Here is a 12,898-nt window from a genome sequence, read left to right as displayed (position 1 = left end):
TGAAACTCTTGTGGGAAAATCTTCAGGTAGTATACATTCAAGTTTCTTCAAATCACGACCCCCTGGGGTAGGTTGGGGCAAATATGGCCGATCAAAGTTTTACATAGGAATATACAGGAAAATCTTTGAAAATCTTCTTCTCAAGAATCACTGGGTCAGGAAAGATAAAACTCATGTGAAATAATCCTCAGGTAGTGTTGATTCATGTTTGCCAAATCATGACCCCCGGGGTTAGGGTCAGGCCAAAATGGCCGACCCAACTCTTACATAGGAATATATACGGAAACCTTTTCAAATCTTCTTTTCAAGTACTTCAAAGCCATGATTAGTTATATTTATATGGAATTATCCGCAGGTAGTGAAGACTCTAGCATGTTCAAATCATGATCACTTTGGGGTTAAAATTCAAGCCCCCCCCCCTTCAGTAAACTTTCAGTTCTGATCTGATATGTGCTTTTTCTAAGCCTATGTGCTCAGGTGAGCGTTGTGGTCCCTGGGCCCCTTGTTTAAAAAGGTCATTAATTTTTCTCTAATTCATAATTATCTCCCCTTGGAAAAGGGCGTAGACCTTCATTTGAACAAACTTGAATCCCCTTCACATAAGGATACTTTGTGGCAAGTTTGGTTGAAATTGGCCCATCTTGAGGAGATGAAAATGTGAAAACTTAACAACAACGACGACGACAACAACGACGACAGACAACGGACAAATTTTGATCAGAAAAGCTAACTTGAGCCTTCTGCTCAGGTGAGCTAATAAATTAAAAGTCGAAGAAAGTCGCATTCAACCTTGATTTAATCTTAAACCAAATATGCGCTTATTCAAAATCTGTATTCATTTGTAAATATCAGTGAATTAATTTTTAAAAGAAAAAATTACTGCTAATATTGAACCTGTCTTCATGTTGTGTTTCTTCAAGTATATATACAGATGATCATAAAAAGCATACATCTAGTCAACCCCCGCTTGAAAAGTGGGGGGTATAAAGTAATCGGTATTTCCGTCCGTCTGTACGTGTGTCCGTCCGTCTGTTACGCTTTTTCTCTTATCCGCAATTCCTCTTATACTACTGAGTGAAATTTAATGACACTTTTACAGAATCTTAATTACATATTGCCATTGTGCACCTCCTATTTTACTTTTTTATTCGACACATATTTTAGGTTTCCTATAGCAAAATATGGACATTGCCATTATATGTTTATCTATGACGTCACATATAGAAGCTTCTGGATAACATTTCATAGGACGAATTATTTCTCTTTACACATTACCGTCAAACAATTGCAACACATTGACAGGGGCGAGGGGTATCATTTAGTGAGCTCATTGCTCACAGTACCTCTAGTTGTAAGTAGTAGTAGTTATTATAAGCAGTAATTATAAAGAATAAAACTTGATTATTATTACTTTGAAACTTTTAAAGATAAAATCAAGGAAGGACAACGTGTAGTCAGAGGTTTTGATTGGAACAAAGGTGATGAAGACGGAGGAGAGGGGAACGTAGGAACGGTAATAGAAATCCTTAACGACGCAAAAGAGGTGCGAGTGCAGTGGGACTCATTGAATGATGCAGAAGAAAAAGACATGTATAAATACAGGACAGGTCTGGATGGGAAATACGATCTGCGACTTTTCGATAATTCACAAACAGGTACTTTCCCTTTTTAAAATATGATTGTTAAACACGATTTCCTTACTTATGACTAGTTTATGGGTTTTTAAATGTAGATTTAAAAAACCATATGTACAAATGTTTTTTTTTATTCAAAATACAAAAAAAAATGCATAAAATAATTCAGAGCTAATATTAGTCTTTCAATTCTGAAACCATTGATTAAACCGGATGCCTCAGAGATCTATAACATAAAAAGTTGGTATGTCCTTATCAAGAGGGTTTATTGACGATCAGTCTTGAAATATATTTTCTCTATGTCGCTTCTTTCTTATCATAAGGTGTACATCACAAGTTTCTTGGATGTAATGTCTGTGAAGAAAGCCCAATAATTGGAATGCGATGGCGATGTTTGTATTGCGAGGACTACGACTTGTGTACGGTGTGTTATATGTACGACGAACATAATATAAAACATCCGTTTGAAAGACATCAGGGAATGAAAACAATAAGGTATACATTTTCTTGGATTTTTTAAGTCACATGAGTAAACTCAGGTGACCTATTGATATCTATTTTCGTCCGTCGTACGTCGGTCGTAAAAGTTTGAACATTTTTAGCTTCTTCTCTGGAAGCATTGAGCCAATTTCAACCAAATTTAGTAAAAGCATCTATGGATGAAGGGAAACAAAAATTTTGAATTTCATGGTCCCTGCACCCCTGGGACCTGAGGGGTGGGGCCAAAACAACTAAACTTAATGCAATCTTTAAAAATCTTCTTCTTTACTCCTGGACATCAAGCAGTCAAATTGTTTACATGATTGCAATTAGCACTGAGTCCTCTATCGCAATTGCGAAATCCATGGCCCTGGGGTAAGGGTCTCTAGTGCTAGGGGGTAAATAGATTATATACTATAGTGAAAATGCATTATTTCTTTGAAAATCTTCTCTGCTCCTGGGCATTGAATAAACTAACTATGTACATAGTTCTGATGAGCAAGAGTGTCTCTACCAGAATTGTGAATTTTATGGCCACAGGCTCAGGGGTTTTGGTGCTAGGTTGGGGCTCTATTAATTATATAGTGAAAATGCATTGTTTCTTTAGATCTTCTCCTCTGCTCCTGGGTATTAAATAAACTTCCTAAGTACATAGTTATGATGAGCAAGAGTACCTCTTCCAAAATTTTGAATTTTATGGCCACGGGGTCAGGGGTTCTGGTGTTAGGGTGGGGCTCTATTGATTATATAATGAAAAGGCATTAATTCTTTGAAAATCTTCTTCTCTGCTCCTGGGTATCAAATAAACTATCTACGTACATAGTTATGATGAGCAAGAGTGCGTCTTCCAAAATTGTGAAATTTATGGTCCCAGGGTCAGTGTTTCCAATGTTAGGGCGGGGCTCTTATGATTATATAGTGAAAATACATTAATTCTGTCAAAATCTTCTTCTCAACCTCTGCATGGGTTTTAAATAAACTAACTTTATAGGGGGTGGGCTGTTTTGATTATAAAGTGAAAATATACTGAAAGGAAAAAGAAACGCAGGGTAGAATAATATTCGATTAATTTTGACCACATAACAGAAAATTACGAAAATTGGTCAGATGAGGAATTTAGTTACTGTGCACCAAAATTAGTGTTCAGAATTACTCAACCGTAAAATTTATGACGTCACGTAGGGAAAACGCTAAAAAGCCTAAAACACCTGCAATTTGATAACGACGAGTTTGTCAACAAATCTTGTTGCATTATTTGATGCATATGAGGTATGAACATCGTTTTTCCATATAAAGAGACATTATGAATTTCTTGCAATCTTGGCACAGTTTACAGAAGTTCAATGGGGTCTTGTTTTCGAATTGCCTAATTAATGAAAAAGGCAACAACGGTTTACTAAGCAGTTTCTTGTAAATTTTCCCCCATAAAACTTGTTACCCGTTGTCAGAGAGGGTCTGGAATGGTTTTCAATCAACCGTGACGATGACGTTAACGCGAAACAGAGCCATGTTACGAGCTGGTTATTCGTCCTGCCATCTTTTAAATCGCCACCTTACTACCACAAAAACAGCCATTTATACAGTAGACGATTATAATCATAACATTCATACGAAATTTGAAAGAAAACAATTCCGCAATTTGATTTTTTGAGCCAGTCAACTTACTGTTTTATTCCTTTCACTGGCGCATGCGCGCGCCGTTTGACTTATGTTTTTGCATTGTTACCCATGCCAAATATAGCCAGGGTCTGAAAGATAAACACTCTAATGAAATTCCAAGCAAAGGAGAAATAAGGCTCTGACAGATGCACGGGAGAGACATTGAAGATAATGAGAGTTTTCGATTTTCACTTTTGGGGGGTATCGTCATTTGAGCTTCAGTAACTCATGAATTATTAGACAAAATCAAATGGGAATTTGGTTATATCTTTTTGAAAGATGATTTTAAAAGTTAGATATGAAAACTAAAACATATTTAAAGAAAAACATTTCTAATTCACCTCAGAAGTTTACCCTGCGTTTCTTTTTCCTTTCAGTATACATTAATTCTCTGAAAATTGTTTCCATTGCAGCTTGGTATTATGCTAATGATCCAAGTATATATAGTTATGATGAGCAAGGTCAGTGCCTCTTCCAAACTGATTAATTTCATGCCCGCTGAGTCAGGGATTTCGGGGGGGGGGGGTATATAGTCTGATAATAAATTAATGCTTTGAAATCTGCTCTTTGGTATTAATCTAAAATTTAAGATGAAATCAGATTTATGATAAAATTTCCAAAATTTTTAAATATGTGGCCCCATGGTCAGTGGTTCCATTGGGATGGGTTGCACAACTGGTTATAAAGTGGAAGTGCATTATCTCTTTGTTACTCTGAACTGCCTCTGGGTATGAAGTAAATAGAGGAAGGTCAGAGTAACGAAGAGAAAATGCACTTTCAGTTTTATATATCCAGTTGTGCACCCCATCTGAAGGAAGCACTGACCCTGGAGCCACATATTTCAAAATAGAAATGTTAATCATAGATTTTATTTCATGATAAATGGTTGATTAATAAAAAAGAACAGATTTCAAAGCATTAATTTATTTTCAGACTATGTAACCCCCCCCCCTCTCCGATACCCCTGACCCAGGGGGTATGAAATTAACCATTTTCCTAGATGCACCTTTCTTCCTCAAAAATATATACTTGGATTATAAGCATAATATCCCGGTGCAAAGGACAAGATTTTCAAATAATTAATGTATTTTTCACTTCATAATCAGTAGAGCCTCCCTCCTTACACCGAATGACAAAACCCTTGACACAGGGGCCAAGAAATTAACAAATCTGGTTGAGGCATTATAACTTTATACTAAATTAGTTTATTTAATACCCAGAAGCAGAGGAGGAGGAGATTATGAAAGAAATAATGCATTTTCACTATATAATCAATACAGCCCCGCCCTAACACCCCTGACCTTGGGGACATAAAATTCACAATTTTGGTAGAAGCACTCTTGCTCATCATAACTATGTACTTGGTTAGTTTATTAAATACCCAGGAGCAAAGGAGAAGATTTTGAAATAATAACTGCATTTTCATTATATATAATAAAAATCAATAGTGCCCCGCCCTAACACAAGAACCCCTGACCCTGGGGCCATAAAATTCACAAATTTGGAAGAGGCACTCTTGCTCATCATAACTATGTACTTAGTTTATTTAAAACCCTGGGGCAGAGAAGAAGATTTTTAAAGAAATAATGCATTATAACTATATAATCAATAGAACCCCGTCGTAGCACTAGAACCCCTGACAGTTGGACAAGGAATTTCACAATTTTGGCAGAGGACTCAATGTTTATTACAATCATACCAACAGTTTAGCTGCTTGAAAGGCAGGAGTAAAGAAGAAGATTTCTAAAGATTGCATTAATTTTAGTTGTTTTTAGCCGCACCACTCTGACCCCAGGGGGGCAGGGCCATGAAATTCACAATTTGTGTTTTCCTTCACCCAACGATGCTTTATACAAAATTTGGTGGAAATTAGTTGAGTGGTTGCAGAGAGGAAGCTGAAAATGTTCAAATGTTAACACACGACGACGGACGAAAATGGATAGCAATAAAATCACCTGAGTTTACTCAGGTGACCTAAAAAGGTTTGATCAAGCATTAACGTCCGTAACCTTAAAGCAATATAAGCTGTAACTTTGGTGTCAGAAATTTTTGTTGCAAAATTGTATATAATTCGGGCTGACGTTGTTTCCCTTTCTCTTTTTGTATACAAATATTGATTACGTAAAAACAAATACAGTACCCTACCGGCCCCTGTGATGGTGACGTCTCCATATCAGTTAAATATTCTGGAGAGGGATGCTAAACAGTATACAATCAATCAATCAATCAAAATGTCATTTTATGTCCAGATGCTATTTAATATTACTTTTCTCTTTTGTTGTTTAAAGTATAGACACTAGTGGTAAAAAATACAACGTCAATTAAAAAAAATGAATGAAAAATCACCGGAGTTTTGAAAATTTATTTTGCAGTGACAATGTAGGAATTAGGGCCGAATTACATTATCTGACAGGAAAAGGAATTTTCATTGGGGCACATGTGAAATCGAGGAAAGGTCCAAAAATTGAAGGTAAAACCTGATTTTAAAATTACATGTATTTTTTTTAACACTGAAGATGTACCGGTAATGTTTCGTATTTCTTAGATCTATGTCAACGTTTCGTTTTCAAAACTCAAAAGGTTGTTTCTGTGAAAGTTCTTACTACAAAAACAACGAAAAAACATTATAGAACATAGGTTTTTTCTAATTTTTACTTATTCCTTGTATAACTAAGGAGTTCATATAATTGCTTTTGCGACTTTCATAATTTCTAATGAAAGTGGGCGCTTTAGATGGCGATTCGGCAGGAATAGTGGCTCATAAAAAGAACAAAAAAATTATCATTGATTTATACATTTTTTACAAGACCTAGCCAATTACTGTGTTGTAGGTAAATGTAAAATGGGCACATATTCAGTTAAATATGCTTGATTTTATTTGAATATGCACCTGAATATAGCCGTACGAGTCAAATGATGCAAAAATCGACTCTTTTATAGCCGTTTTTCATTAATTTCGTTGTTTCTGGGTCTTCTCTCCATGAATTTTAAATGTGTTATCAGTGTATTTTTAACTGTTAAATTTATTCCAGTTGTTTAAAAAATGGAGAGACGACCCAGAAACACCAAAATCTTAACTTTTTCCATTTATTTTCTGTTAGAAAATTGACAAAGTCCAAATGTATAGGGCTTTGGCTTTAAATAATGATTTAGATACCAGCTATGTATAGTGTTCCGCGGTAGCTACATTGGTTTGTCGCTGGATTTGAGCCTTATCGAATCAGTATTTTAGGTTCGAATACAGCGATTTATTTTTCTTTTTTTTAATTTTTTTCTTTGAGCTGAAACTTTTGAATTTTAAATACTCATTGAATAAAGTAGCATATTATATTTTATAAATTATTTTACATGAATTGTTAAATTATTTTTCAATGCGTTTACATTTTGTCATTTATAGTACTAACGTTCTCAAATGGAAATAAACATACGTGAACTTGTAACTACAAGTGTAAAAACACATTTAAAAAGACAAAGTATACATGTACTTCACAAGGTACGAAATTAAAGCTGTCAACTTTGGAAAATACTCCGGTCAGCTACAGCACATATTTTCAATTAGTATGCCCCCATTCGAAGGAGGGAGGGCATATTGCTTTGCTGCTGTCTTTTGACTTAAAAAAATTCAATTTGGGGGAAAGGACATAAGTGTTTGACAAACATCTCTTGTTAAACTTGTTAAATGTATATAATACATGGTTTTTGCATCCCTGATATGAACACAGTCACGCACCTTGTATTACCTACCATGTATCAGCACCCTTTATTACACCTTTCCGGAATGTCTTAGTACTTTGCATACGGAATACTGTTTGCTATCATATCCAATATCCTTTTTTCATTTGAAATGATATGTCGATCCAAGGTGTTGTTTGAGCTTCACAGAGATTCTCTACGTTGCTATTTTTTTGTTTGTTTGTTGTTTTTTTTTTTTGTTTTTTTTTTTGTTGTTGTAAGGGGGGGGGGGGGGGGGTATTTTATTCTTAACCTATTTAATGTGGGAGTTGAATCTTGTATCTACTTAGTACTCCAAGAACTTCAGATTGATTGTGAACTTTGGATCAAAGGTCAAGGTCATTAAAAACCAACACCTCTTTACCTTCTATCCTGCCAACCGAAATAAATATTGAAACATGTTTCTAGATACATGCACTTCATGTTTTTTTTTCCTTTTGGGTCAAGCTCAGGGGGTTCAGGTCGATTTCAAGAGCATAGGTCAAGGTCATTTTGTTACATAGCTAATATCAACATTTTAAAAATGTTTCCAATGACCTTGACCTAAGTTTCTTGACATTTAAAAGTTCTTTTTTCTGCATGAACATCTAAACCTCTGGTATACTGGTCGTTTAACGCATTGTGCGAGCACGCATGTGCATGCATGTCCTGACATGTAATTTTGGTTGTAGAATAATGTAGGCATTCATTACATCTATTCATAATCGAAATTTCATCCTGTTTCATTGAGAACCAAAAAAGTTTTAAGCATTTAAAGTTTAGCCAATCAGATTGCAGCACACGTACATGTGCGTGCGTTCTTGCTCTGACTATTCTTATAGATCTTTTTAAGTTATGACTAAGAATTTCGTCAAAAAACAAGAAAGATATTTAGACTTTAGTTTCAACCTATCGGATCGAAGCGCACGTGCATGCGCATGAGATCTTACCATTTTGACCATGTCATCATGTTTAACTACTAATATATATTCTTATGTTATGAATTCCAGAGCATTTCATGAAAAATTAACAAAAATTTACGGCCGCTATATCAATATTGGTCGTTTTACGTGGGACACGTGCGCGCACATGCGAGCAAAATGACCTTCCTTCTGCAAATCTACATAGTGACCCTAAAAAGTTTCACTTAGATCGGATGAGTAGTTAACGAGAACACTCTCGGACAAAAAGTACCAAGGACAAAGAAAAATCAGAAGAAAGTAAAAATATGTTACCGTATATACTCGCCTATACGTCGGTCCGCCTATAAGTCAGTTGTATTTTTTTATGTTATGTTGGTGGTATTTGCCATTGACCCGCTTATAAGTCGGTACAATTTTATGCCAAAATCGGAAGACTATTTCAAGGTAATCCATTGATTTTTAACCTGGTTTCAATCGATATACTTGTATTTTTAATGAGACTGGTATTTAATCTTGAATCATTAAACAAACAATGATTGCCCCATTCGATACAAATGAATTATTAAATATGTAAATGTACTTTATAATATGAGAAAAAAATCAATAATCATACATATCCAGACATTTTCTTCTATAATCGCCGCAAATGCATACAAGATACTACCTTTCAGCGTCCAGAAAATACCAATCTCTTTATGACTCGTCTATAGGTCGGACATACATGTAGCCTTTAAGACCAAAATTTAACTCTTTAAAAAATCGACTTATAGGCGAGTATATACGGTACTTCGTTTGGGGAACATAACTACTTTTACATTTAAATATATGATAAAAAACAATACATGAAAAATCTGTATAGCACCCTGTATCATCCTGCGACCATTATCTGGCTGACATTTGAGTCTTGGTTGATATGGGATGTGATACAGATATTGCTATGTATTATTCCCTATATATTTACATATAAATATAATGCAGGAAGAGTGATCGATATGGTAGATAGCATACCGCTATATAATTGCGACGCAAAAGTCATCTGGGAAGGTAAACCTGCTAGAAGATGCAGAGTTGGAAGAAATGGAGAAGTGGACATAAAGTTCAAAGTACCGGCAGAAGTACCATACATTGAAGACCATTTACAAAAAATCAGTGAAGGTACTAATCTCGTTCAATCAGACACTCCGCTGTCTCCGTATATCTCCGACCAGCAGAGAGTCTGGTAAAGAATCACGCTAGTGTTTGTAACCGTCAGAGGGCGCTATCTTGTTTTCATTTTGACGATCCTTTTGAAAACAAATGTTATATATACATTTTTCTTTTAGATTGTGACTTTATATTAAAAAAATGGTCTTTAATTTGGGACATCAAACTAGAAATTTCAATATCAATCAAAGGAATTTGTATTACGCTAGTAGGGCTACACTACTTTCACTTTTGCCTGCGTACAGAATATTTGCAAGACATTATAAAACACACTTACCTATAACTGGTGGGCATTGCCGTAAACAATTCCTCTCTAACAGCCTTAACCTTTAGTCATATAACTTTTACATCTTTAAGTTATTTTTGTGCTGATTTATCATCTATTTGTTTAAATTGTTTAGGTGTGTTTTGTTTCAGCCAATCAGAAACTTCACAAGAATTTCGGTAAGCCTCGTTTTGGCGTTACAAACGATATCGCGTATCTTGAACAGACTCTCTGCTGTCGGAGATTAACAGAGACAGCCGAGTGTTTGGTAGAACGAGACAATGAAGGTACAAATCATCGACGTTAAAATACTGTGCATTGATATTTAGAGCACATTTAAGATATTTAATGTATAATGACCATATTTTGTACCTAATAAAAGATTGGTCTGATATTTTTAAACATTGTAGCATCTTGCAGATGTTATCAAATTAAAATGCTCCACCAAAGGATTTTACAATTTTTTTTATTATTGTCCACTTTATTTCACATTGAATTTTACATTGAAGTCTATTCGCAGTGTATGTTTTTAAGTGATATTGTAAAATGTAAATTTTAATTTAAAAGAAATCTTTTGGTGAAAATATGCATAAACTCCCTCTTTTAAAGCCACGAAATGGATCATTTACCACAGAAATTTTGAAAACTTTTCATCAAGGGCGGATAACTATTTAAATATTTCTTATGTCCAATATGACCGTCTTCCTACATGTTAACAGTCTTGTAAATTTCACGTGTATGCTTATCTAGCAATACATTTTTAACAAGTATACAAATACTTAAAATCTTTCGAAATCCCCTAATTGTACATTAAATAGCTTAACCTTGTACAGTATTGTGATTTACAAATTATGGTGTAAAGACCTTATATTAATTAAAATGGTGTATAGATTTGAAAAAAAAAATGAGCTGTACATTTATTACAAAAAATACACAGTTTATATTTCATCTTCACAGACAGTGCAGTTGTAGGGCTAAGAGTTGTGAAAAAAACAAACGACGAGCGTTCAACAGTTGGCACAATCATTGCAATAAAGGTATGGATGCTGGGGGGAAATGTCATTTGCACATCCATTGCAGGCTATTTACATTTCTTTCTACAAGCTGAAAGGGGACAGTCAAAATACGTTTAACTCGTGCACATATATGTGCTTTTACCGCTGGCAGCAGCAGGGACATATATGTCCCCAGTGACGTCATTAAGTTTGAGACGTCTTTTTACTCTCTTAATTAATTGAAATTAATATATTATATAAAAAAAATTGACTGCACTTTTGCTTCATTAAAATAATTAAGAATTTTATAAGAATTGTTAAAATTATTGTTTTTTTTTTAATTATTATTATTCAGGTATTTCTTTATGAATTAATTTGCAAGTTTGAAATGCGCAAACGGAATACTTTTTCGCATTTCAGTTCTAAGATTTATTATATCTGTACGGCTAAATTAATCGTAACAATCTATTTTTTTGAAATGTAGTTGTATGTGATAAAAATATTAACTAATTAAATATTTTATAAAATATCTCAAAGGAGAGCTAGTGAAAACATTCCTCCTTACCTTCATTCGGGGGGTAAAAGCACATTGCAATTTTTATTTCTTTATTCATTTACACATCTTTTTTCCGAAATTGAAAAAAAAGACTGCCCCCCCCCCATGACTTTAATTTTGAGTTTGAATATTGCAGCGAAAATTATGTTCATCTGTTTAATATTATAAAAATAGCTAGGATGTGAATAATTTTGTTTACTCCCACTCTAGCAAACCCTTTTCTCGATCGACCTAGCCAGCAGGACCCTGTCAAACACACCTTACATGGAAGTATCTCAGTCGAATATTTCAACCAATCAATTACCTGTAACTGACCTATTTTAAAGTTATATAGACTTTCTTGAAAGAGGAAACAGATCGCTTTGCAGAACAGGTTCTTTTTCGCACATGACACCAAATCCCATTAAAATAGTATTTCTCCATTGCAATTATAGCGCAATTTATCCCATGTTAACACATTTATTCCCACAGGGGCCGGAAACAAACTGTATTCGATTTTATATAATCACAGAACTAACACAGGGTCGATCTCAGAAATGTTTAGTGTTTTTAAAAAACACATTGCAGTTAGTGGAATAACAACTTGAATCATTAAGCAATAATTACTCTTTAATAAAAATATCATCACGGTAATCTGAGAATCGTGTAAGTCCTGTTTTGCAAATCCGATATCCTCTCATGCAAGTGATGTCGTCCACTAAATTTGCTAAACATCGCACCCAAGATTTAACGCGAGAATTGATTGGTCAACAGTGTTTTTTCTAGAAAAGATATGATCATAACTCTCCGCCTTTTACCTTACATGGGTTTTTCTAAAATGTCGTCTGATCTCGGCTCGGGCCATTTCGTAAACAAAAAAAAAACCCACCGTATTTATTCAAATCGAAGAGATTGTACGTTTTGAATGGAAGTAACAAAAGAAAAAGATGAATTTCGTGAACACTGGATCTTTAGCTTTCATAGAAAATTCAATTTCATGCCATGTTATATAATACATGTCCCTGTTTCATAAATGTAGGTATATATTACACTGTATGTCCTACATATAATTTTATTAGGTTAAACATGTGAATTTTTTTGGTTTGAAAATTTACCTGAACGACGGTGGGAAAACAGTTCCGCTTTCATAATCAGATCAACCTCATCCTTGCTGACTTGTTTACAGTGCTCTCGGAATTCGATTGCCGATTATATGTCAATAACTCTACTGCATGGTTCACCGTAGAACTCCTTACAGTCACATGTATCACTCTTAAAGCGGGCTTTGGCAACATACTCCCTTGTGTCCTCATCCGTTGGTTCAATATTAACTGGGTCCACGTATTCATCATTGTCGGAATCAGATTCAAAGTTGTCGTCAGAACTATATTCGTTTTCGATCACATTGTTACTTTCATTAAAATGCAATTCATCTACAACGTTTAATTCTTCTATGAAACCAAGATCTTGGTTATCTAAAAATTTCGTGTGGT

The 12,898-nt window shown here is 34.6% G+C and overlaps 1 long non-coding RNA gene across 1 annotated transcript; it reads left to right on the top strand.

Moving 5' to 3' along the window:
* The first annotated feature begins 6,191 nt into the window (after positions 1-6,191).
* On the top strand, positions 6,192-10,912 carry LOC134274692 (uncharacterized). The gene is made up of 3 exons (XR_009993680.1): positions 6,192-6,243; positions 9,386-9,562; positions 10,833-10,912. It is a non-coding gene; the product is annotated as an uncharacterized LOC134274692 (long non-coding RNA).
* The last annotated feature ends 1,986 nt before the right edge of the window (positions 10,913-12,898 follow it).

The sequence above is a fragment of the Saccostrea cucullata genome, unplaced genomic scaffold (genome assembly GCF_032062105.1).
Source record: "Saccostrea cucullata isolate Sc308-1 unplaced genomic scaffold, CSIRO_AGI_Scuc_v1 ctg1497, whole genome shotgun sequence".
NCBI classification, from domain to species: Eukaryota; Metazoa; Mollusca; class Bivalvia; order Ostreida; family Ostreidae; genus Saccostrea; species Saccostrea cuccullata.
Note: the sequence above shows the minus strand (reverse complement) of the source record. Positions and strands in the feature narration are given on the sequence as shown.